The following is a 23301-nucleotide window of genomic DNA, read 5'->3' as shown; positions in this document are numbered from 1 at the left end:
GGCTAGGAGTTCTACTTGAAAGTAGCTAATTGCAGCACGCCTAAAAGGTGGCTTCCTCAACTTTACAAACGATTGCTAAACTCAATCAACGTGACCTCCACGTGACTTGTGCATGCGATCTTCAGACCTGGAGTCAGACGCACCACATTTTTGTCCCACAAGGTCCTGTCCACAGTCCTCATCGACAAGCCAGGCTCAAGCAAGTGGTGGGCACAGGGCTTGGAATTTGACTTAAAAGTGGCTGAATGTAGGCACTCCTGGAAGGTTTCTTACTCTACTTAAAATAAAATGCTAAGCCTAACACCCCGTCATGATTTAAACGCACACGCTTCTGATCTAGATTCAGACAGACTACCTCTGCGGCTCAGGGTCCATTCCAAAGTCTTTAAAACCAAGCTGTGCACGAGGATGACCTGAGCTCAAGACTAGTAATTTGAATTGGCTCAATGTACGCACTCTTAAGAGGTGCCCTATTCAAGCACTCCTAAAAGGTGCCTTCCACTACCTTAAAGAAAGTCAAGCCTTACAGCTTTGAACCACACATACTACTTATGATACATTCTAAACAAGTACACACATGAAACATTCTACACAAACACGATGCATTTTATACAAGTACACACATGAAACATTCTACACAAATGATCCATTCTATACAAGTACACACATGAAACATGCTATACAAATAGATACATATACACACACAAAGAATTCTATACATATACAAACATGATCCATTCCATACAAACACACGATACATTCCATACATGTATAAACACATGACCTATCTATACATACACAACACATTCTATATACATATACACACTTGATACACTCTGGGATAGAACCCAGGTCTCCTGGGTGAAAGGTGAGTGATTAACCACTGATCCACTGAGGGACCCTTACAACAAAAAGATATAACACCATACAGAAACACACACAATACACATACACACATGATACATTCCATCTATATACAAACACATGATACAATCGATACATATACAAACACATGACATATCTATACAAATACACACATGATATCCTCCATATATTTGCACACTCAATTTATTCTATAGATATACACACTTATACACTCTGGGTCAAGGCTTGGAATTTGACCTAAAAGTGTCTGAATGTGAGCACAGCTAAAAGGTGCCTCCCACAACTTTGCAAACAATTGCTAAAGTCAATCCTTGTGACCCTGGGGTGACGTAAACACGCAACGTTCAGATGTGGAGTAAAAAGATATAACACCATACAGAAACACACACAATACATATACACACATGATACATTCCATCTATATACAAACACATGATACAATCGATACATATACAAACACATGACATATCTATACAAATACACACATGATATCCTCCATATATTTGCACACTCAATTTATTCTATAGATATACACACTTATACACTCTGGGTCAAGGCTTGCAATTTGCTACCTGGAGTCAGACGCACCACATTTTTGTCTCACAAGGTCCTGTCCACAGTCCTCATCGACAAGCCAGGCTCAAGCAAGTGGTGGGCACAGAGCTGGGAATTTGACTTAAAAGTGGCTGAATGTAGGCACTGCTGGAAGGTTTCTTACTCTACTTAAAATAAAATGCTAAGCCTAACGCCCCGTCATGATCAAAACGCACACGCTTCTGATCTAGAGTCAGACAGACTACCTCTGCGGCTCAGGGTCTTATCCAAAGTCTTTAAAACCAAGCTGTGCACGAGTATGACCTGAGCTCAAGGCTAGTAATTTGAATTGGCTCAATGTACGCACTCTTAAGAGGTGCACTATTCAAGCACTCCTAAAAGGTGCCTTCCACTACCTTAAAGAAAGCCAAGCCTTACAGCTTTGAACCTGACGTGATTTGAACACGCAACCTTCTGATCTGGAGTCAGACGCGCTACCGTTGCGCCACAGGTCCCTGCCTGCTGCAGCTCTCGTCAAGCAAGACACGAGCATAAACTGAGCTCAAGGCGTGGAATTTGACCTAAAAGTGTCTGGATGTGAGCACAGCTACAAGGTGCCTCCCACAACTTTGCAAACAATTGCTAAAGTCAATCCTTGTGACCCTGGGGTGACGTAAACACGCAACGTTCCCAACGTCCCATGAGGTCCTGTCCACTGTCCTCATCGGCAAATCAGACACAAGCATAAAGTAAGCACAAGGTTTGGAATCTGACTTAGATGTTGCTGAACGTAAGCACTCCTAGATGTTGCCTTCCACTACTTTACGCATAAAGCCAAGCTTAACACCTGTGACCCCGACGTGATTTGAACACGCAACCTTCTGATCTGGAGTCAGACGCGCTACCGTTGCGCCACGAGGTCCTGTGGGGACGAGTTTTCGATAAGCCAGACACAAGGATAAACTGAGCACAAAGCTGGGAAATCGACTACCGCTGCACCATAAGCTCCTTATCACAGTCCTCAACGGCAAGCTAGACACAAGCATAAACGGAACTCAAGGCTTGCAGTTTGACTTGGAGGTGGCTGAATTGAAGCACACCTGGAAGGTACCTTCCACGTTTTTACAAACCACTGCTAAACTCAACCTTTGGCACCTGATTTGAACGTGCGACCTTCGGATCTGGAGACAGACGCGCTAATTGTTTTGTCCCACGAGCTCCTGTCCACCCTCCCCATCGACAAGCAAGACTCGAGCGTATGGTAAGCACAGGGCTGGGAATTTGACTTAAAATTGGCTGAAAGCAAGCACTCCAAGATGTGCCTTGCACATGTTTACAAACAATTGGTTAGCTCAATGCTTGTGTCCGCAAGGCAATTTGAATTGGCAAGCCTCTGATCTGGACTTAGAGGCACTGTCTTTGCGCTGAAACATGCTTTCCAAAGTGCTCCACAGCCTGGCTTGGCTTGAGCATGATCTGAGTTCAAGGCTAGGAGTTCTACTTGAAAGTAGCTAATTGCAGCACGCCTAAAAGGTGGCTTCCTCAACTTTACAAACGATCGCTAAACTCAATCAACGTGACCTCCACGTGACTTGTGCATGCGATCTTCAGACCTGGAGTCAGACGCACCACATTTTTGTCCCACAAGGTCCTGTCCACAGTCCTCATCGACAAGCCAGGCTCAAGCAAGTGGTGGGCACAGGGCTTGGAATTTGACTTAAAAGTGGCTGAATGTAGGCACTCCTGGAAGGTTTCTTACTCTACTTAAAATAAAATGCTAAGCCTAACACCCCGTCATGATTTAAACGCACACGCTTCTGATCTAGAGTCAGACAGACTACCTCTGCGGCTCAGGGTCTTATCCAAAGTCTTTAAAACCAAGCTGTGCACGAGGATGACCTGAGCTCAAGACTAGTAATTTGAATTGGCTCAATGTACGCACTCTTAAGAGGTGCCCTATTCAAGCACTCCTAAAAGGTGCCTTCCACTACCTTAAAGAAAGCCAAGCCTTACAGGTTTGAACCTGACGTGATTTGAACACGCAACCTTCTGATCTGGAGTCAGACGCGCTACCGTTGCGCCACAGGTCCCTGCCTGCTGCAGCTCTCGTCAAGCAAGACACGAGCATAAACTGAGCTCAAGGCGTGGAATTTGACCTAAAAGTGTCTGGATGTGAGCACAGCTACAAGGTGCCTCCCACAACTTTGCAAACAATTGCTAAAGTCAATCCTTGTGACCCTGGGGTGACGTAAACACGCAACGTTCAGATGTGGAGTCAGACACGTTACTTTTGTGTCCCATGAGGTCCTGTCCACTGTCCTCATCGGCAAATCAGACACAAGCATAAAGTAAGCACAAGGTTTGGAATCTGACTTAGATGTTGCTGAACATAAGCACTCCTAGATGTTGCCTTCCACTACTTTACGCATAAAGCCAAGCTTAACACCTGTGACCCCGACGTGATTTGAACACGCAACCTTTTGATCTGGAGTCAGACGCGCTACCGTTGCGCCACGAGGTCCTGTGGGGACGAGTCTTCGATAAGCCAGACACAAGCATAAACTGAGCACAAAGCTGGGAAATCGACTACCGCTGCACCATAAGCTCCTTATCACAGTCCTCAACGGCAAGCTAGACACAAGCATAAACGGAACTCAAGGCTTGCAGTTTGACTTGAAGGTGGCTGAATTGAAGCACACCTGGAAGGTACCTTCCACGTTTTTACAAACCACTGCTAAACTAAACCTTTGGCACCTGATTTGAATGTGCGACCTTCGGATCTGGAGACAGACGCGCTAATTGTTTTGTCCCACGAGCTCCTGTCCACCCTCCCCATCGACAAGCAAGACTCGAGCGTATGGTAAGCACAGGGCTGGGAATTTGACTTAAAATTGGCTAAAAGCAAGCACTCCAAGATGTGCCTTGCACATGTTTACAAACAATTGGTTAGCTCAATGCTTGTGTCCGCAAGGCAATTTGAATTGGCAAGCCTCTGATCTGGACTTAGAGGCACTGTCTTTGCGCTGAAACATGCTTTCCAAAGTGCTCCACAGCCTGGCTTGGCTTGAGCATGATCTGAGTTCAAGGCTAGGAGTTCTACTTGAAAGTAGCTAATTGCAGCACGCCTAAAAGGTGGCTTCCTCAACTTTACAAACGATTGCTAAACTCAATCAACGTGACCTCCACGTGACTTGTGCATGCGATCTTCAGACCTGGAGTCAGACGCACCACATTTTTGTCCCACAAGGTCCTGTCCACAGTCCTCATCGACAAGCCAGGCTCAAGCAAGTGGTGGGCACAGGGCTTGGAATTTGACTTAAAAGTGGCTGAATGTAGGCACTCCTGGAAGGTTTCTTACTCTACTTAAAATAAAATGCTAAGCCTAACACCCCGTCATGATTTAAACGCACACGCTTCTGATCTAGATTCAGACAGACTACCTCTGCGGCTCAGGGTCCATTCCAAAGTCTTTAAAACCAAGCTGTGCACGAGGATGACCTGAGCTCAAGACTAGTAATTTGAATTGGCTCAATGTACGCACTCTTAAGAGGTGCCCTATTCAAGCACTCCTAAAAGGTGCCTTCCACTACCTTAAAGAAAGTCAAGCCTTACAGCTTTGAACCACACATACTACTTATGATACATTCTAAACAAGTACACACATGAAACATTCTACACAAACACGATGCATTTTATACAAGTACACACATGAAACATTCTACACAAATGATCCATTCTATACAAGTACACACATGAAACATGCTATACAAATAGATACATATACACACACAAAGAATTCTATACATATACAAACATGATCCATTCCATACAAACACACGATACATTCCATACATGTATAAACACATGACCTATCTATACATACACAACACATTCTATATACATATACACACTTGATACACTCTGGGATAGAACCCAGGTCTCCTGGGTGAAAGGTGAGTGATTAACCACTGATCCACTGAGGGACCCTTACAACAAAAAGATATAACACCATACAGAAACACACACAATACACATACACACATGATACATTCCATCTATATACAAACACATGATACAATCGATACATATACAAACACATGACATATCTATACAAATACACACATGATATCCTCCATATATTTGCACACTCAATTTATTCTATAGATATACACACTTATACACTCTGGGTCAAGGCTTGGAATTTGACCTAAAAGTGTCTGAATGTGAGCACAGCTAAAAGGTGCCTCCCACAACTTTGCAAACAATTGCTAAAGTCAATCCTTGTGACCCTGGGGTGACGTAAACACGCAACGTTCAGATGTGGAGTAAAAAGATATAACACCATACAGAAACACACACAATACATATACACACATGATACATTCCATCTATATACAAACACATGATACAATCGATACATATACAAACACATGACATATCTATACAAATACACACATGATATCCTCCATATATTTGCACACTCAATTTATTCTATAGATATACACACTTATACACTCTGGGTCAAGGCTTGCAATTTGCTACCTGGAGTCAGACGCACCACATTTTTGTCTCACAAGGTCCTGTCCACAGTCCTCATCGACAAGCCAGGCTCAAGCAAGTGGTGGGCACAGAGCTGGGAATTTGACTTAAAAGTGGCTGAATGTAGGCACTGCTGGAAGGTTTCTTACTCTACTTAAAATAAAATGCTAAGCCTAACGCCCCGTCATGATCAAAACGCACACGCTTCTGATCTAGAGTCAGACAGACTACCTCTGCGGCTCAGGGTCTTATCCAAAGTCTTTAAAACCAAGCTGTGCACGAGTATGACCTGAGCTCAAGGCTAGTAATTTGAATTGGCTCAATGTACGCACTCTTAAGAGGTGCACTATTCAAGCACTCCTAAAAGGTGCCTTCCACTACCTTAAAGAAAGCCAAGCCTTACAGCTTTGAACCTGACGTGATTTGAACACGCAACCTTCTGATCTGGAGTCAGACGCGCTACCGTTGCGCCACAGGTCCCTGCCTGCTGCAGCTCTCGTCAAGCAAGACACGAGCATAAACTGAGCTCAAGGCGTGGAATTTGACCTAAAAGTGTCTGGATGTGAGCACAGCTACAAGGTGCCTCCCACAACTTTGCAAACAATTGCTAAAGTCAATCCTTGTGACCCTGGGGTGACGTAAACACGCAACGTTCCCAACGTCCCATGAGGTCCTGTCCACTGTCCTCATCGGCAAATCAGACACAAGCATAAAGTAAGCACAAGGTTTGGAATCTGACTTAGATGTTGCTGAACGTAAGCACTCCTAGATGTTGCCTTCCACTACTTTACGCATAAAGCCAAGCTTAACACCTGTGACCCCGACGTGATTTGAACACGCAACCTTCTGATCTGGAGTCAGACGCGCTACCGTTGCGCCACGAGGTCCTGTGGGGACGAGTTTTCGATAAGCCAGACACAAGGATAAACTGAGCACAAAGCTGGGAAATCGACTACCGCTGCACCATAAGCTCCTTATCACAGTCCTCAACGGCAAGCTAGACACAAGCATAAACGGAACTCAAGGCTTGCAGTTTGACTTGGAGGTGGCTGAATTGAAGCACACCTGGAAGGTACCTTCCACGTTTTTACAAACCACTGCTAAACTCAACCTTTGGCACCTGATTTGAACGTGCGACCTTCGGATCTGGAGACAGACGCGCTAATTGTTTTGTCCCACGAGCTCCTGTCCACCCTCCCCATCGACAAGCAAGACTCGAGCGTATGGTAAGCACAGGGCTGGGAATTTGACTTAAAATTGGCTGAAAGCAAGCACTCCAAGATGTGCCTTGCACATGTTTACAAACAATTGGTTAGCTCAATGCTTGTGTCCGCAAGGCAATTTGAATTGGCAAGCCTCTGATCTGGACTTAGAGGCACTGTCTTTGCGCTGAAACATGCTTTCCAAAGTGCTCCACAGCCTGGCTTGGCTTGAGCATGATCTGAGTTCAAGGCTAGGAGTTCTACTTGAAAGTAGCTAATTGCAGCACGCCTAAAAGGTGGCTTCCTCAACTTTACAAACGATCGCTAAACTCAATCAACGTGACCTCCACGTGACTTGTGCATGCGATCTTCAGACCTGGAGTCAGACGCACCACATTTTTGTCCCACAAGGTCCTGTCCACAGTCCTCATCGACAAGCCAGGCTCAAGCAAGTGGTGGGCACAGGGCTTGGAATTTGACTTAAAAGTGGCTGAATGTAGGCACTCCTGGAAGGTTTCTTACTCTACTTAAAATAAAATGCTAAGCCTAACACCCCGTCATGATTTAAACGCACACGCTTCTGATCTAGAGTCAGACAGACTACCTCTGCGGCTCAGGGTCTTATCCAAAGTCTTTAAAACCAAGCTGTGCACGAGGATGACCTGAGCTCAAGACTAGTAATTTGAATTGGCTCAATGTACGCACTCTTAAGAGGTGCCCTATTCAAGCACTCCTAAAAGGTGCCTTCCACTACCTTAAAGAAAGCCAAGCCTTACAGCTTTGAACCTGACGTGATTTGAACACGCAACCTTCTGATCTGGAGTCAGACGCGCTACCGTTGCGCCACAGGTCCCTGCCTGCTGCAGCTCTCGTCAAGCAAGACACGAGCATAAACTGAGCTCAAGGCGTGGAATTTGACCTAAAAGTGTCTGGATGTGAGCACAGCTACAAGGTGCCTCCCACAACTTTGCAAACAATTGCTAAAGTCAATCCTTGTGACCCTGGGGTGACGTAAACACGCAACGTTCAGATGTGGAGTCAGACACGTTACTTTTGTGTCCCATGAGGTCCTGTCCACTGTCCTCATCGGCAAATCAGACACAAGCATAAAGTAAGCACAAGGTTTGGAATCTGACTTAGATGTTGCTGAACATAAGCACTCCTAGATGTTGCCTTCCACTACTTTACGCATAAAGCCAAGCTTAACACCTGTGACCCCGACGTGATTTGAACACGCAACCTTTTGATCTGGAGTCAGACGCGCTACCGTTGCGCCACGAGGTCCTGTGGGGACGAGTCTTCGATAAGCCAGACACAAGCATAAACTGAGCACAAAGCTGGGAAATCGACTACCGCTGCACCATAAGCTCCTTATCACAGTCCTCAACGGCAAGCTAGACACAAGCATAAACGGAACTCAAGGCTTGCAGTTTGACTTGAAGGTGGCTGAATTGAAGCACACCTGGAAGGTACCTTCCACGTTTTTACAAACCACTGCTAAACTAAACCTTTGGCACCTGATTTGAATGTGCGACCTTCGGATCTGGAGACAGACGCGCTAATTGTTTTGTCCCACGAGCTCCTGTCCACCCTCCCCATCGACAAGCAAGACTCGAGCGTATGGTAAGCACAGGGCTGGGAATTTGACTTAAAATTGGCTAAAAGCAAGCACTCCAAGATGTGCCTTGCACATGTTTACAAACAATTGGTTAGCTCAATGCTTGTGTCCGCAAGGCAATTTGAATTGGCAAGCCTCTGATCTGGACTTAGAGGCACTGTCTTTGCGCTGAAACATGCTTTCCAAAGTGCTCCACAGCCTGGCTTGGCTTGAGCATGATCTGAGTTCAAGGCTAGGAGTTCTACTTGAAAGTAGCTAATTGCAGCACGCCTAAAAGGTGGCTTCCTCAACTTTACAAACGATTGCTAAACTCAATCAACGTGACCTCCACGTGACTTGTGCATGCGATCTTCAGACCTGGAGTCAGACGCACCACATTTTTGTCCCACAAGGTCCTGTCCACAGTCCTCATCGACAAGCCAGGCTCAAGCAAGTGGTGGGCACAGGGCTTGGAATTTGACTTAAAAGTGGCTGAATGTAGGCACTCCTGGAAGGTTTCTTACTCTACTTAAAATAAAATGCTAAGCCTAACACCCCGTCATGATTTAAACGCACACGCTTCTGATCTAGATTCAGACAGACTACCTCTGCGGCTCAGGGTCCATTCCAAAGTCTTTAAAACCAAGCTGTGCACGAGGATGACCTGAGCTCAAGACTAGTAATTTGAATTGGCTCAATGTACGCACTCTTAAGAGGTGCCCTATTCAAGCACTCCTAAAAGGTGCCTTCCACTACCTTAAAGAAAGTCAAGCCTTACAGCTTTGAACCACACATACTACTTATGATACATTCTAAACAAGTACACACATGAAACATTCTACACAAACACGATGCATTTTATACAAGTACACACATGAAACATTCTACACAAATGATCCATTCTATACAAGTACACACATGAAACATGCTATACAAATAGATACATATACACACACAAAGAATTCTATACATATACAAACATGATCCATTCCATACAAACACACGATACATTCCATACATGTATAAACACATGACCTATCTATACAGACACAATACATTCTATATTCATATACACACTTGATACACTCTGGGAAAGAACCCAGGTCTCCGGGGTGAAAGGTGAGTGATTAACCACTGATCCACTGAGGGACCCTTACAACAAAAAGATATAACACCATACAGAAACACACACAATACATATACACACATGATACATTCCATCTATATACAAACACATGATACAATCGATACATATACAAACACATGACATATCTATACAAATACACACATGATATCCTCCATACATATGCACACTCAATTTATTCCATAGATATACACACTTATACACTCTGGGTCAAGGCTTGGAATTTGATCTAAAAGTGTCTGAATGTGAGCACAGCTAAAAGGTGCCTCCCACAACTTTGCAAACAATTGCTAAAGTCAATCCTTGTGACCCTGGGGTGACGTAAACACGCAACGTTCAGATGTGGAGTCAAAAGATATAACACCATACAGAAACACACACAATACATATACACACATGATACATTCCATCTATATACAAACACATGATACAATCGATACATATACAAACACATGACATATCTATACAAATACACACATGATATCCTCCATATATTTGCACACTCAATTTATTCTATAGATATACACACTTATACACTCTGGGTCAAGGCTTGCAATTTGCTACCTGGAGTCAGACGCACCACATTTTTGTCTCACAAGGTCCTGTCCACAGTCCTCATCGACAAGCCAGGCTCAAGCAAGTGGTGGGCACAGGGCTGGGAATTTGACTTAAAAGTGGCTGAATGTAGGCACTGCTGGAAGGTTTCTTACTCTACTTAAAATAAAATGCTAAGCCTAACGCCCCGTCATGATCAAAACGCACACGCTTCTGATCTAGAGTCAGACAGACTACCTCTGCGGCTCAGGGTCTTATCCAAAGTCTTTAAAACCAAGCTGTGCACGAGTATGACCTGAGCTCAAGGCTAGTAATTTGAATTGGCTCAATGTACGCACTCTTAAGAGGTGCCCTATTCAAGCACTCCTAAAAGGTGCCTTCCACTACCTTAAAGAAAGCCAAGCCTTACAGCTTTGAACCTGACGTGATTTGAACACGCAACCTTCTGATCTGGAGTCAGACGCGCTACCGTTGCGCCACAGGTCCCTGCCTGCTGCAGCTCTCGTCAAGCAAGACACGAGCATAAACTGAGCTCAAGGCGTGGAATTTGACCTAAAAGTGTCTGGATGTGAGCACAGCTACAAGGTGCCTCCCACAACTTTGCAAACAATTGCTAAAGTCAATCCTTGTGACCCTGGGGTGACGTAAACACGCAACGTTCAGATGTGGAGTCAGACACGTTACTTTTGTGTCCCATGAGGTCCTGTCCACTGTCCTCATCGGCAAATCAGACACAAGCATAAAGTAAGCACAAGGTTTGGAATCTGACTTAGATGTTGCTGAACGTAAGCACTCCTAGATGTTGCCTTCCACTACTTTACGCATAAAGCCAAGCTTAACACCTGTGACCCCGACGTGATTTGAACACGCAACCTTCTGATCTGGAGTCAGACGCGCTACCGTTGCGCCACGAGGTCCTGTGGGGACTGGTCTTCGATAAGCCAGACACAAGCATAAACTGAGCACAAAGCTGGGAAATCGACTACCGCTGCACCATAAGCTCCTTATCACAGTCCTCAACGGCAAGCTAGACACAAGCATAAACGGAACTCAAAGCTTGCAGTTTGACTTGAAGGTGGCTGAATTGAAGCACACCTGAAAGGTACCCTCCACGTTTTTACAAACCACTGCTAAACTCAACCTTTGGCACCTGATTTGAACGTGCGACCTTCGGATCTGGAGACAGACGCGCTAATTGTTTTGTCCCACGAGCTCCTGTCCATCCTCCCCATCGACAAGCAAGACTCGAGCGTATGGTAAGCACAGGGCTGGGAATTTGACTTAAAAATGGCTGAAAGCAAGCACTCCAAGATGTGCCTTGCACATGTTTACAAACAATTGGTTAGCTCAATGCTTGTGTTTGCAAGGCAATTTGATTTGGCAAGCCTCTGATCTGGACTTAGAGGCACTGTCTTTGCGCTGAAACATGCTTTCCAAAGTGCTCCACAGCCTGGCTTGGCTTGAGCATGATCTGAGTTCAAGGCTAGGAGTTCTACTTGAAAGTAGCTAATTGCAGCACGCCTAAAAGGTGGCTTCCTCAACTTTACAAACGATTGCTAAACTCAATCAACGTGACCTCCACGTGACTTGTGCATGCGATCTTCAGACCTGGAGTCAGACGCACCACATTTTTGTCCCACAAGGTCCTGTCCACAGTCCTCATCGACAAGCCAGGCTCAAGCAAGTGGTGGGCACAGGGCTTGGAATTTGACTTAAAAGTGGCTGAATGTAGGCACTCCTGGAAGGTTTCTTACTCTACTTAAAATAAAATGCTAAGCCTAACACCCCGTCATGATTTAAACGCACACGCTTCTGATCTAGATTCAGACAGACTACCTCTGCGGCTCAGGGTCCATTCCAAAGTCTTTAAAACCAAGCTGTGCACGAGGATGACCTGAGCTCAAGACTAGTAATTTGAATTGGCTCAATGTACGCACTCTTAAGAGGTGCCCTATTCAAGCACTCCTAAAAGGTGCCTTCCACTACCTTAAAGAAAGTCAAGCCTTACAGCTTTGAACCACACATACTACTTATGATACATTCTAAACAAGTACACACATGAAACATTCTACACAAACACGATGCATTTTATACAAGTACACACATGAAACATTCTACACAAATGATCCATTCTATACAAGTACACACATGAAACATGCTATACAAATAGATACATATACACACACAAAGAATTCTATACATATACAAACATGATCCATTCCATACAAACACACGATACATTCCATACATGTATAAACACATGACCTATCTATACATACACAATACATTCTATATACATATACACACTTGATACACTCTGGGATAGAACCCGGGTCTCCGGGGTGAAAGGTGAGTGATTAACCACTGATCCACTGAGGAACCCTTACAACAAAAAGATATAACACCAAACAGAAACACACACAATACACATACACACATGATACATTCCATCTATATACAAACACATGATACAATCGATACATATACAAACACATGACATATCTATACAAATACACACATGATATCCTCCATACATATGCACACTCAATTTATTCCATAGATATACACACCTATACACTCTGGGTCAAGGCTTGGAATTTGACCTAAAAGTGTCTGGATGTGAGCACAGCTACAAGGTGCCTCCCACAACTTTGCAAACAATTGCTAAAGTCAATCCTTGTGACCCTGGGGTGACGTAAACACGCAACGTTCAGATGTGGAGTCAAAAGATATAACACCCTACAGAAACACACACAATACATATACACACATGATACATTCCATCTATATACAAACACATGATACAATCGATACATATACAAACACATGACATATCTATACAAATACACACATGATATCCTCCATATATTTGCACACTCAATTTATTCTATAGATATACACACTTATACACTCTGGGTCAAGGCTTGCAATTTGCTACCTGGAGTCAGACGCACCACATTTTTGTCCCACAAGGTCCTGTCCACAGTCCTCATCGACAAGCCAGGCTCAAGCAAGTGGTGGGCACAGGGCTGGGAATTTGACTTAAAAGTGGCTGAATGTAGGCACTCCTGGAAGGTTTCTTACTCTACTTAAAATAAAATGCTAAGCCTAACGCCCCGTCATGATCAAAACGCACACGCTTCTGATCTAGAGTCAGACAGACTACCTCTGCGGCTCAGGGTCTTATCCAAAGTCTTTAAAACCAAGCTGTGCACGAGTATGACCTGAGCTCAAGGCTAGTAATTTGAAATGGCTCAATGTACGCACTCTTAAGAGGTGCCCTATTCAAGCACTCCTAAAAGGTGCCTTCCACTACCTTAAAGAAAGTCAAGCCTTACAGCTTTGAACCTGACGTGATTTGAACACGCAACCTTCTGATCTGGAGTCAGACGTGCTACCGTTGCGCCACAGGTCCCTGCCTGCTGCAGCTGTCGACAAGCAAGACACAAGCATAAACTGAGCTCAAGGCGTGGAATTTGACCTAAAAGTGTCTGGATGTGAGCACAGCTACAAGGTGCCTCCCACAACTTTGCAAACAATTGCTAAAGTCAATCCTTGTGACCCTGGGGTGACGTAAACACGCAACGTTCAGATGTGGAGTCAGACACATTACTTTTGTGTCCCATGAGGTCCTGTCCACTGTCCTCATCAGACACAAGCATAAAGTAAGCACAAGGTTTGGAATCTGACTTAGATGTTGCTGAACGTAAGCACTCCTAGATGTTGCCTTCCACTACTTTACGCATAAAGCCAAGCTTAACACCTGTGACCCCGACGTGATTTGAACACGCAACCTTCTGATCTGGAGTCAGACACGCTACCGTTGCGCCACGAGGTCCTGTGGGGACGAGTCTTCGATAAGCCAGACACAAGCATAAACTGAGCACAAAGCTGGGAAATCGACTACCGCTGCACCATAAGCTCCTTATCACAGTCCTCAACGGCAAGCTAGACACAAGCATAAACGGAACTCAAGGCTTGCAGTTTGACTTGAAGGTGGCTGAATTGAAGCACACCTGGAAGGTACCTTCCACGTTTTTACAAACCACTGCTAAACTAAACCTTTGGCACCTGATTTGAACGTGCGACCTTCGGATCTGGAGACAGACGCGCTAAATGTTTTGTCCCACGAGCTCCTGTCCACCCTCCCCATCGACAAGCAAGACTCGAGCGTATGGTAAGCACAGGGCTGGGAATTTGACTTAAAATTGGCTGAAAGCAAGCACTCCAAGATGTGCCTTGCACATGTTTACAAACAATTGGTTAGCTCAATGCTTGTGTCCGCAAGGCAATTTGAATTGGCAAGCCTCTGATCTGGACTTAGAGGCACTGTCTTTGTGCTGAAACATGCTTTCCAAAGTGCTCCACAGCCTGGCTTGGCTTGAGCATGATCTGAGTTCAAGGCTAGGAGTTCTACTTGAAAGTAGCTAATTGCAGCACGCCTAAAAGGTGGCTTCCTCAACTTTACAAACGATCGCTAAACTCAATCAACGTGACCTCCACGTGACTTGTGCATGCGATCTTCAGACCTGGAGTCAGACGCACCACATTTTTGTCCCACAAGGTCCTGTCCACAGTCCTCATCGACAAGCCAGGCTCAAGCAAGTGGTGGGCACAGGGCTTGGAATTTGACTTAAAAGTGGCTGAATGTAGGCACTCCTGGAAGGTTTCTTACTCTACTTAAAATAAAATGCTAAGCCTAACGCCCCGTCATGATTTAAACGCACACGCTTCTGATCTAGAGTCAGACAGACTACCTCTGCGGCTCAGGGTCTTATCCAAAGTCTTTAAAACCAAGCTGTGCACGAGGATGACCTGAGCTCAAGACTAGTAATTTGAATTGGCTCAATGTACGCACTCTTAAGAGGTGCCCTATTCAAGCACTCCTAAAAGGTGCCTTCCACTACCTTAAAGAAAGTCAAGCCTTACAGCTTTGAACCACACATACTACTTATGATACATTCTATACAAGTACACACATAAAACATTCTACACAAACATGATGCATTTTATACAAGTACACACATGAAACATTCTACACAAATGATCCATTCTATACAAGTACACACATGAAACATTCTATACAAATAGATACATATACACACACAAAGAATTCTACACATATACAAACATGATCCATTCCATACAAACACACGATACATTCCATACATGTATAAACACATGACCTATCTATACATACACAATACATTCTATATACATATACACACTTGATACACTCTGGGATAGAACCCGGGTCTCCGGGGTGAAAGGTGAGTGATTAACCACTGATCCACTGAGGAACCCTTACAACAAAAAGATATAACACCAAACAGAAACACACACAATACACATACACACATGATACATTCCATCTATATACAAACACATGATACAATCGATACATATACAAACACATGACATATCTATACAAATACACACATGATATCCTCCATACATATGCACACTCAATTTATTCCATAGATATACACACCTATACACTCTGGGTCAAGGCTTGGAATTTGACCTAAAAGTGTCTGGATGTGAGCACAGCTACAAGGTGCCTCCCACAACTTTGCAAACAATTGCTAAAGTCAATCCTTGTGACCCTGGGGTGACGTAAACACGCAACGTTCAGATGTGGAGTCAAAAGATATAACACCCTACAGAAACACACACAATACATATACACACATGATACATTCCATCTATATACAAACACATGATACAATCGATACATATACAAACACATGACATATCTATACAAATACACACATGATATCCTCCATATATTTGCACACTCAATTTATTCTATAGATATACACACTTATACACTCTGGGTCAAGGCTTGCAATTTGCTACCTGGAGTCAGACGCACCACATTTTTGTCCCACAAGGTCCTGTCCACAGTCCTCATCGACAAGCCAGGCTCAAGCAAGTGGTGGGCACAGGGCTGGGAATTTGACTTAAAAGTGGCTGAATGTAGGCACTCCTGGAAGGTTTCTTACTCTACTTAAAATAAAATGCTAAGCCTAACGCCCCGTCATGATCAAAACGCACACGCTTCTGATCTAGAGTCAGACAGACTACCTCTGCGGCTCAGGGTCTTATCCAAAGTCTTTAAAACCAAGCTGTGCACGAGTATGACCTGAGCTCAAGGCTAGTAATTTGAAATGGCTCAATGTACGCACTCTTAAGAGGTGCCCTATTCAAGCACTCCTAAAAGGTGCCTTCCACTACCTTAAATAAAGACAAGCCTTACAGCTTTGAACCTGACGTGATTTGAACACGCAACCTTCTGATCTGGAGTCAGACGCGCTACCGTTGCGCCACAGGTCCCTGCCTGCTGCAGCTGTCGACAAGCAAGACACAAGCATAAACTGAGCTCAAGGCGTGGAATTTGACCTAAAAGTGTCTGGATGTGAGCACAGCTACAAGGTGCCTCCCACAACTTTGCAAACAATTGCTAAAGTCAATCCTTGTGACCCTGGGGTGACGTAAACACGCAACGTTCAGATGTGGAGTCAGACACGTTACTTTTGTGTCCCATGAGGTCCTGTCCACTGTCCTCATCAGACACAAGCATAAAGTAAGCACAAGGTTTGGAATCTGACTTAGATGTTGCTGAACGTAAGCACTCCTAGATGTTGCCTTCCACTACTTTACGCATAAAGCCAAGCTTAACACCTGTGACCCCGACGTGAATTGAACACGCAACCTTCTGATCTGGAGTCAGACGCGCTACCGTTGCGCCACGAGGTCCTGTGGGGACGAGTCTTCGATAAGCCAGACACAAGCATAAACTGAGCACAAAGCTGGGAAATCGACTACCGCTGCACCATAAGCTCCTTATCACAGTCCTCAACGGCAAGCTAGACACAAGCATAAACGGAACTCAAGGCTTGCAGTTTGACTTGAAGGTGGCTGAATTGAAGCACACCTGGAAGGTACCTTCCACGTTTTTACAAACCACTGCTAAACTAAACCTTTGGCACCTGATTTGAACGTGCGACCTTCGGATCTGGAGACAGACGCGCTAATTGTTTTGTCCCACGAGCTCCTGTCCACCCTCCCCATCGACAAGCAAGACTCGAGCGTATGGTAAGCACAGGGCTGGGAATTTGACTTAAAATTGGCTGAAAGCAAGCACTCCAAGATGTGCCTTGCACATGTTTACAAACAATTGGTTAGCTCAATGCTTGTGTCCGCAAGGCAATTTGAATTGGCAAGCCTCTGATCTGGACTTAGAGGCACTGTCTTTGCGCTGAAACATGCTTTCCAAAGTGCTCCACAGCCTGGCTTGGCTTGAGCATGATCTGAGTTCAAGGCTAGGAGTTCTACTTGAAAGTAGCTAATTGCAGCACGCCTAAAAGGTGGCTTCCTCAACTTTACAAACGATCGCTAAACTCAATCAACGTGACCTCCACGTGACTTGTGCATGCGATCTTCAGACCTGGAGTCAGACGCACCACATTTTTGTCCCACAAGGTCCTGTCCACAGTCCTCATCGACAAGCCAGGCTCAAGCAAGTGGTGGGCACAGGGCTTGGAATTTGACTTAAAAGTGGCTGAATGTAGGCACTCCTGGAAGGTTTCTTACTCTACTTAAAATAAAATGCTAAGCCTAACGCCCCGTCATGATTTAAACGCACACGCTTCTGATCTAGAGTCAGACAGACTACCTCTGCGGCTCAGGGTCCATTCCAAAGTCTTTAAAACCAAGCTGTGCACGAGGATGACCTGAGCTCAAGACTAGTAATTTGAATTGGCTCAATGTACGCACTCTTAAGAGGTGCCCTATTCAAGCACTCCTAAAAGGTGCCTTCCACTACCTTAAAGAAAGTCAAGCCTTACAGCTTTGAACCACACATACTACTTATGATACATTCTATACAAGTACACACATAAAACATTCTACACAAACATGATGCATTTTATACAAGTACACACATGAAACATTCTATACAAATAGATACATGATACATATACACACACGAAGAATTCTACACATATACAAACATGATCCATTCCATACAAACACACGATACATTCCATACATGTATAAACACATGACCTATCTATACATACACAATACATTCTATATACATATACACACTTGATACACTCTGGGATAGAACCCGGGTCTCCGGGGTGAAAGGTGAGTGATTAACCACTGATCCACTGAGGAACCCTTACAACAAAAAGATATAACACCAAACAGAAACACACACAATACACATACACACATGATACATTCCATCTATATACAAACACATGATACAATCGATACATATACAAACACATGACATATCTATACAAATACACACATGATATCCTCCATACATATGCACACTCAATTTATTCCATAGATATACACACCTATACACTCTGGGTCAAGGCTTGGAATTTGACCTAAAAGTGTCTGGATGTGAGCACAGCTACAAGGTGCCTCCCACAACTTTGCAAACAATTGCTAAAGTCAATCCTTGTGACCCTGGGGTGACGTAAACACGCAACGTTCAGATGTGGAGTCAAAAGATATAACACCCTACAGAAACACACACAATACATATACACACATGATACATTCCATCTATATACAAACACATGATACAATCGATACATATACAAACACATGACATATCTATACAAATACACACATGATATCCTCCATATATTTGCACACTCAATTTATTCTATAGATATACACACTTATACACTCTGGGTCAAGGCTTGCAATTTGCTACCTGGAGTCAGACGCACCACATTTTTGTCCCACAAGGTCCTGTCCACAGTCCTCATCGACAAGCCAGGCTCAAGCAAGTGGTGGGCACAGGGCTGGGAATTTGACTTAAAAGTGGCTGAATGTAGGCACTCCTGGAAGGTTTCTTACTCTACTTAAAATAAAATGCTAAGCCTAACGCCCCGTCATTATCAAAACGCACACGCTTCTGATCTAGAGTCAGACAGACTACCTCTGCGGCTCAGGGTCTTATCCAAAGTCTTTAAAACCAAGCTGTGCACGAGTATGACCTGAGCTCAAGGCTAGTAATTTGAAATGGCTCAATGTACGCACTCTTAAGAGGTGCCCTATTCAAGCACTCCTAAAAGGTGCCTTCCACTACCTTAAAGAAAGTCAAGCCTTACAGCTTTGAACCTGACGTGATTTGAACACGCAACCTTCTGATCTGGAGTCAGACACGCTACCGTTGCGCCACAGGTCCCTGCCTGCTGCAGCTGTCGACAAGCAAGACACAAGCATAAACTGAGCTCAAGGCGTGGAATTTGACCTAAAAGTGTCTGGATGTGAGCACAGCTACAAGGTGCCTCCCACAACTTTGCAAACAATTGCTAAAGTCAATCCTTGTGACCCTGGGGTGACGTAAACACGCAACGTTCAGATGTGGAGTCAGACACGTTACTTTTGTGTCCCATGAGGTCCTGTCCACTGTCCTCATCAGACACAAGCATAAAGTAAGCACAAGGTTTGGAATCTGACTTAGATGTTGCTGAACGTAAGCACTCCTAGATGTTGCCTTCCACTACTTTACGCATAAAGCCAAGCTTAACACCTGTGACCCCGACGTGAATTGAACACGCAACCTTCTGATCTGGAGTCAGACGCGCTACCGTTGCGCCACGAGGTCCTGTGGGGACGAGTCTTCGATAAGCCAGACACAAGCATAAACTGAGCACAAAGCTGGGAAATCGACTACCGCTGCACCATAAGCTCCTTATCACAGTCCTCAACGGCAAGCTAGACACAAGCATAAACGGAACTCAAGGCTTGCAGTTTGACTTGAAGGTGGCTGAATTGAAGCACACCTGGAAGGTACCTTCCACGTTTTTACAAACCACTGCTAAACTAAACCTTTGGCACCTGATTTGAACGTGCGACCTTCGGATCTGGAGACAGACGCGCTAATTGTTTTGTCCCACGAGCTCCTGTCCACCCTCCCCATCGACAAGCAAGACTCGAGCGTATGGTAAGCACAGGGCTGGGAATTTGACTTAAAATTGGCTGAAAGCAAGCACTCCAAGATGTGCCTTGCACATGTTTACAAACAATTGGTTAGCTCAATGCTTGTGTCCGCAAGGCAATTTGAATTGGCAAGCCTCTGATCTGGACTTAGAGGCACTGTCTTTGTGCTGAAACATGCTTTCCAAAGTGCTCCACAGCCTGGCTTGGCTTGAGCATGATCTGAGTTCAAGGCTAGGAGTTCTACTTGAAAGTAGCTAATTGCAGCACGCCTAAAAGGTGGCTTCCTCAACTTTACAAACGATCGCTAAACTCAATCAACGTGACCTCCACGTGACTTGTGCATGCGATCTTCAGACCTGGAGTCAGACGCACCACATTTTTGTCCCACAAGGTCCTGTCCACAGTCCTCATCGACAAGCCAGGCTCAAGCAAGTGGTGGGCACAGGGCTTGGAATTTGACTTAAAAGTGGCTGAATGTAGGCACTCCTGGAAGGTTTCTTACTCTACTTAAAATAAAATGCTAAGCCTAACGCCCCGTCATGATTTAAACGCACACGCTTCTGATCTAGAGTCAGACAGACTACCTCTGCGGCTCAGGGTCTTATCCAAAGTCTTTAAAACCAAGCTGTGCACGAGGATGACCTGAGCTCAAGACTAGTAATTTGAATTGGCTCAATGTACGCACTCTTAAGAGGTGCCCTATTCAAGCACTCCTAAAAGGTGCCTTCCACTACCTTAAAGAAAGTCAAGCCTTACAGCTTTGAACCACACATACTACTTATGATACATTCTATACAAGTACACACATAAAACATTCTACACAAACATGATGCATTTTATACAAGTACACACATGAAACATTCTACACAAATGATCCATTCTATACAAGTACACACATGAAACATTCTATACAAATAGATACATATACACACACAAAGAATTCTACACATATACAAACATGATCCATTCCATACAAACACACGATACATTCCATACATGTATAAACACATGACCTATCTATACATACACAATACATTCTATATACATATACACACTTGATACACTCTGGGATAGAACCCGGGTCTCCGGGGTGAAAGGTGAGTGATTAACCACTGATCCACTGAGGAACCCTTACAACAAAAAGATATAACACCAAACAGAAACACACACAATACACATACACACATGATACATTCCATCTATATACAAACACATGATACAATCGATACATATACAAACACATGACATATCTATACAAATACACACATGATATCCTCCATACATATGCACACTCAATTTATTCCATAGATATACACACCTATACACTCTGGGTCAAGGCTTGGAATTTGACCTAAAAGTGTCTGGATGTGAGCACAGCTACAAGGTGCCTCCCACAACTTTGCAAACAATTGCTAAAGTCAATCCTTGTGACCCTGGGGTGACGTAAACACGCAACGTTCAGATGTGGAGTCAAAAGATATAACACCCTACAGAAACACACACAATACATATACACACATGATACATTCCATCTATATACAAACACATGATACAATCGATACATATACAAACACATGACATATCTATACAAATACACACATGATATCCTCCATATATTTGCACACTCAATTTATTCTATAGATATACACACTTATACACTCTGGGTCAAGGCTTGCAATTTGCTACCTGGAGTCAGACGCACCACATTTTTGTCCCACAAGGTCCTGTCCACAGTCCTCATCGACAAGCCAGGCTCAAGCAAGTGGTGGGCACAGGGCTGGGAATTTGACTTAAAAGTGGCTGAATGTAGGCACTCCTGGAAGGTTTCTTACTCTACTTAAAATAAAATGCTAAGCCTAACGCCCCGTCATGATCAAAACGCACACGCTTCTGATCTAGAGTCAGACAGACTACCTCTGCGGCTCAGGGTCTTATCCAAAGTCTTTAAAACCAAGCTGTGCACGAGTATGACCTGAGCTCAAGGCTAGTAATTTGAAATGGCTCAATGTACGCACTCTTAAGAGGTGCCCTATTCAAGCACTCCTAAAAGGTGCCTTCCACTACCTTAAATAAAGACAAGCCTTACAGCTTTGAACCTGACGTGATTTGAACACGCAACCTTCTGATCTGGAGTCAGACGCGCTACCGTTGCGCCACAGGTCCCTGCCTGCTGCAGCTGTCGACAAGCAAGACACAAGCATAAACTGAGCTCAAGGCGTGGAATTTGACCTAAAAGTGTCTGGATGTGAGCACAGCTACAAGGTGCCTCCCACAACTTTGCAAACAATTGCTAAAGTCAATCCTTGTGACCCTGGGGTGACGTAAACACGCAACGTTCAGATGTGGAGTCAGACACGTTACTTTTGTGTCCCATGAGGTCCTGTCCACTGTCCTCATCAGACACAAGCATAAAGTAAGCACAAGGTTTGGAATCTGACTTAGATGTTGCTGAACGTAAGCACTCCTAGATGTTGCCTTCCACTACTTTACGCATAAAGCCAAGCTTAACACCTGTGACCCCGACGTGAATTGAACACGCAACCTTCTGATCTGGAGTCAGACGCGCTACCGTTGCGCCACGAGGTCCTGTGGGGACGAGTCTTCGATAAGCCAGACACAAGCATAAACTGAGCACAAAGCTGGGAAATCGACTACCGCTGCACCATAAGCTCCTTATCACAGTCCTCAACGGCAAGCTAGACACAAGCATAAACGGAACTCAAGGCTTGCAGTTTGACTTGAAGGTGGCTGAATTGAAGCACACCTGGAAGGTACCTTCCACGTTTTTACAAACCACTGCTAAACTAAACCTTTGGCACCTGATTTGAACGTGCGACCTTCGGATCTGGAGACAGACGCGCTAATTG

The 23301-nt window shown here is 44.4% G+C and overlaps 1 long non-coding RNA gene and 18 other non-coding genes across 19 annotated transcripts in view; all 19 read right to left on the bottom strand.

Annotated features, from left to right (window-relative positions):
* The window catches only part of LOC147833274 (uncharacterized), a 331056-nt gene that overhangs the window by 223149 nt on the left and 84606 nt on the right, over positions 1-23301 (bottom strand). The gene's annotated exons all lie outside the window — the stretch shown is intronic.
* trnaw-cca (transfer RNA tryptophan (anticodon CCA)) lies at positions 1863-1934 on the bottom strand. Its single transcript has one exon. It is a non-coding gene; the product is annotated as a tRNA-Trp (tRNA).
* trnaw-cca (transfer RNA tryptophan (anticodon CCA)) lies at positions 2270-2341 on the bottom strand. The gene has a single exon. It is a non-coding gene; the product is annotated as a tRNA-Trp (tRNA).
* On the bottom strand, positions 3438-3509 carry trnaw-cca (transfer RNA tryptophan (anticodon CCA)). Its single transcript has one exon. It is a non-coding gene; the product is annotated as a tRNA-Trp (tRNA).
* On the bottom strand, positions 3869-3940 carry trnaw-cca (transfer RNA tryptophan (anticodon CCA)). Its single transcript has one exon. It is a non-coding gene; the product is annotated as a tRNA-Trp (tRNA).
* Positions 6367-6438, bottom strand: trnaw-cca (transfer RNA tryptophan (anticodon CCA)). Its single transcript has one exon. It is a non-coding gene; the product is annotated as a tRNA-Trp (tRNA).
* trnaw-cca (transfer RNA tryptophan (anticodon CCA)) lies at positions 6774-6845 on the bottom strand. The gene has a single exon. It is a non-coding gene; the product is annotated as a tRNA-Trp (tRNA).
* On the bottom strand, positions 7942-8013 carry trnaw-cca (transfer RNA tryptophan (anticodon CCA)). The gene has a single exon. It is a non-coding gene; the product is annotated as a tRNA-Trp (tRNA).
* trnaw-cca (transfer RNA tryptophan (anticodon CCA)) lies at positions 8373-8444 on the bottom strand. The gene has a single exon. It is a non-coding gene; the product is annotated as a tRNA-Trp (tRNA).
* trnaw-cca (transfer RNA tryptophan (anticodon CCA)) lies at positions 10871-10942 on the bottom strand. Its single transcript has one exon. It is a non-coding gene; the product is annotated as a tRNA-Trp (tRNA).
* On the bottom strand, positions 11302-11373 carry trnaw-cca (transfer RNA tryptophan (anticodon CCA)). Its single transcript has one exon. It is a non-coding gene; the product is annotated as a tRNA-Trp (tRNA).
* trnaw-cca (transfer RNA tryptophan (anticodon CCA)) lies at positions 13800-13871 on the bottom strand. The gene has a single exon. It is a non-coding gene; the product is annotated as a tRNA-Trp (tRNA).
* Positions 14223-14294, bottom strand: trnaw-cca (transfer RNA tryptophan (anticodon CCA)). The gene has a single exon. It is a non-coding gene; the product is annotated as a tRNA-Trp (tRNA).
* Positions 16721-16792, bottom strand: trnaw-cca (transfer RNA tryptophan (anticodon CCA)). The gene has a single exon. It is a non-coding gene; the product is annotated as a tRNA-Trp (tRNA).
* trnaw-cca (transfer RNA tryptophan (anticodon CCA)) lies at positions 17144-17215 on the bottom strand. The gene has a single exon. It is a non-coding gene; the product is annotated as a tRNA-Trp (tRNA).
* Positions 19605-19676, bottom strand: trnaw-cca (transfer RNA tryptophan (anticodon CCA)). The gene has a single exon. It is a non-coding gene; the product is annotated as a tRNA-Trp (tRNA).
* Positions 20028-20099, bottom strand: trnaw-cca (transfer RNA tryptophan (anticodon CCA)). Its single transcript has one exon. It is a non-coding gene; the product is annotated as a tRNA-Trp (tRNA).
* Positions 22526-22597, bottom strand: trnaw-cca (transfer RNA tryptophan (anticodon CCA)). Its single transcript has one exon. It is a non-coding gene; the product is annotated as a tRNA-Trp (tRNA).
* On the bottom strand, positions 22949-23020 carry trnaw-cca (transfer RNA tryptophan (anticodon CCA)). The gene has a single exon. It is a non-coding gene; the product is annotated as a tRNA-Trp (tRNA).

This window comes from Danio rerio, chromosome 16 (genome assembly GCF_052040795.2).
Source record: "Danio rerio strain M-AB ecotype USA chromosome 16, GRCz13ab, whole genome shotgun sequence".
In the NCBI taxonomy this organism is placed as follows: domain Eukaryota; kingdom Metazoa; phylum Chordata; class Actinopteri; order Cypriniformes; family Danionidae; genus Danio; species Danio rerio.
The sequence above is the reverse complement of the archived record's forward strand: the minus strand, read 5'-3'. Positions and strand labels throughout refer to the sequence as shown.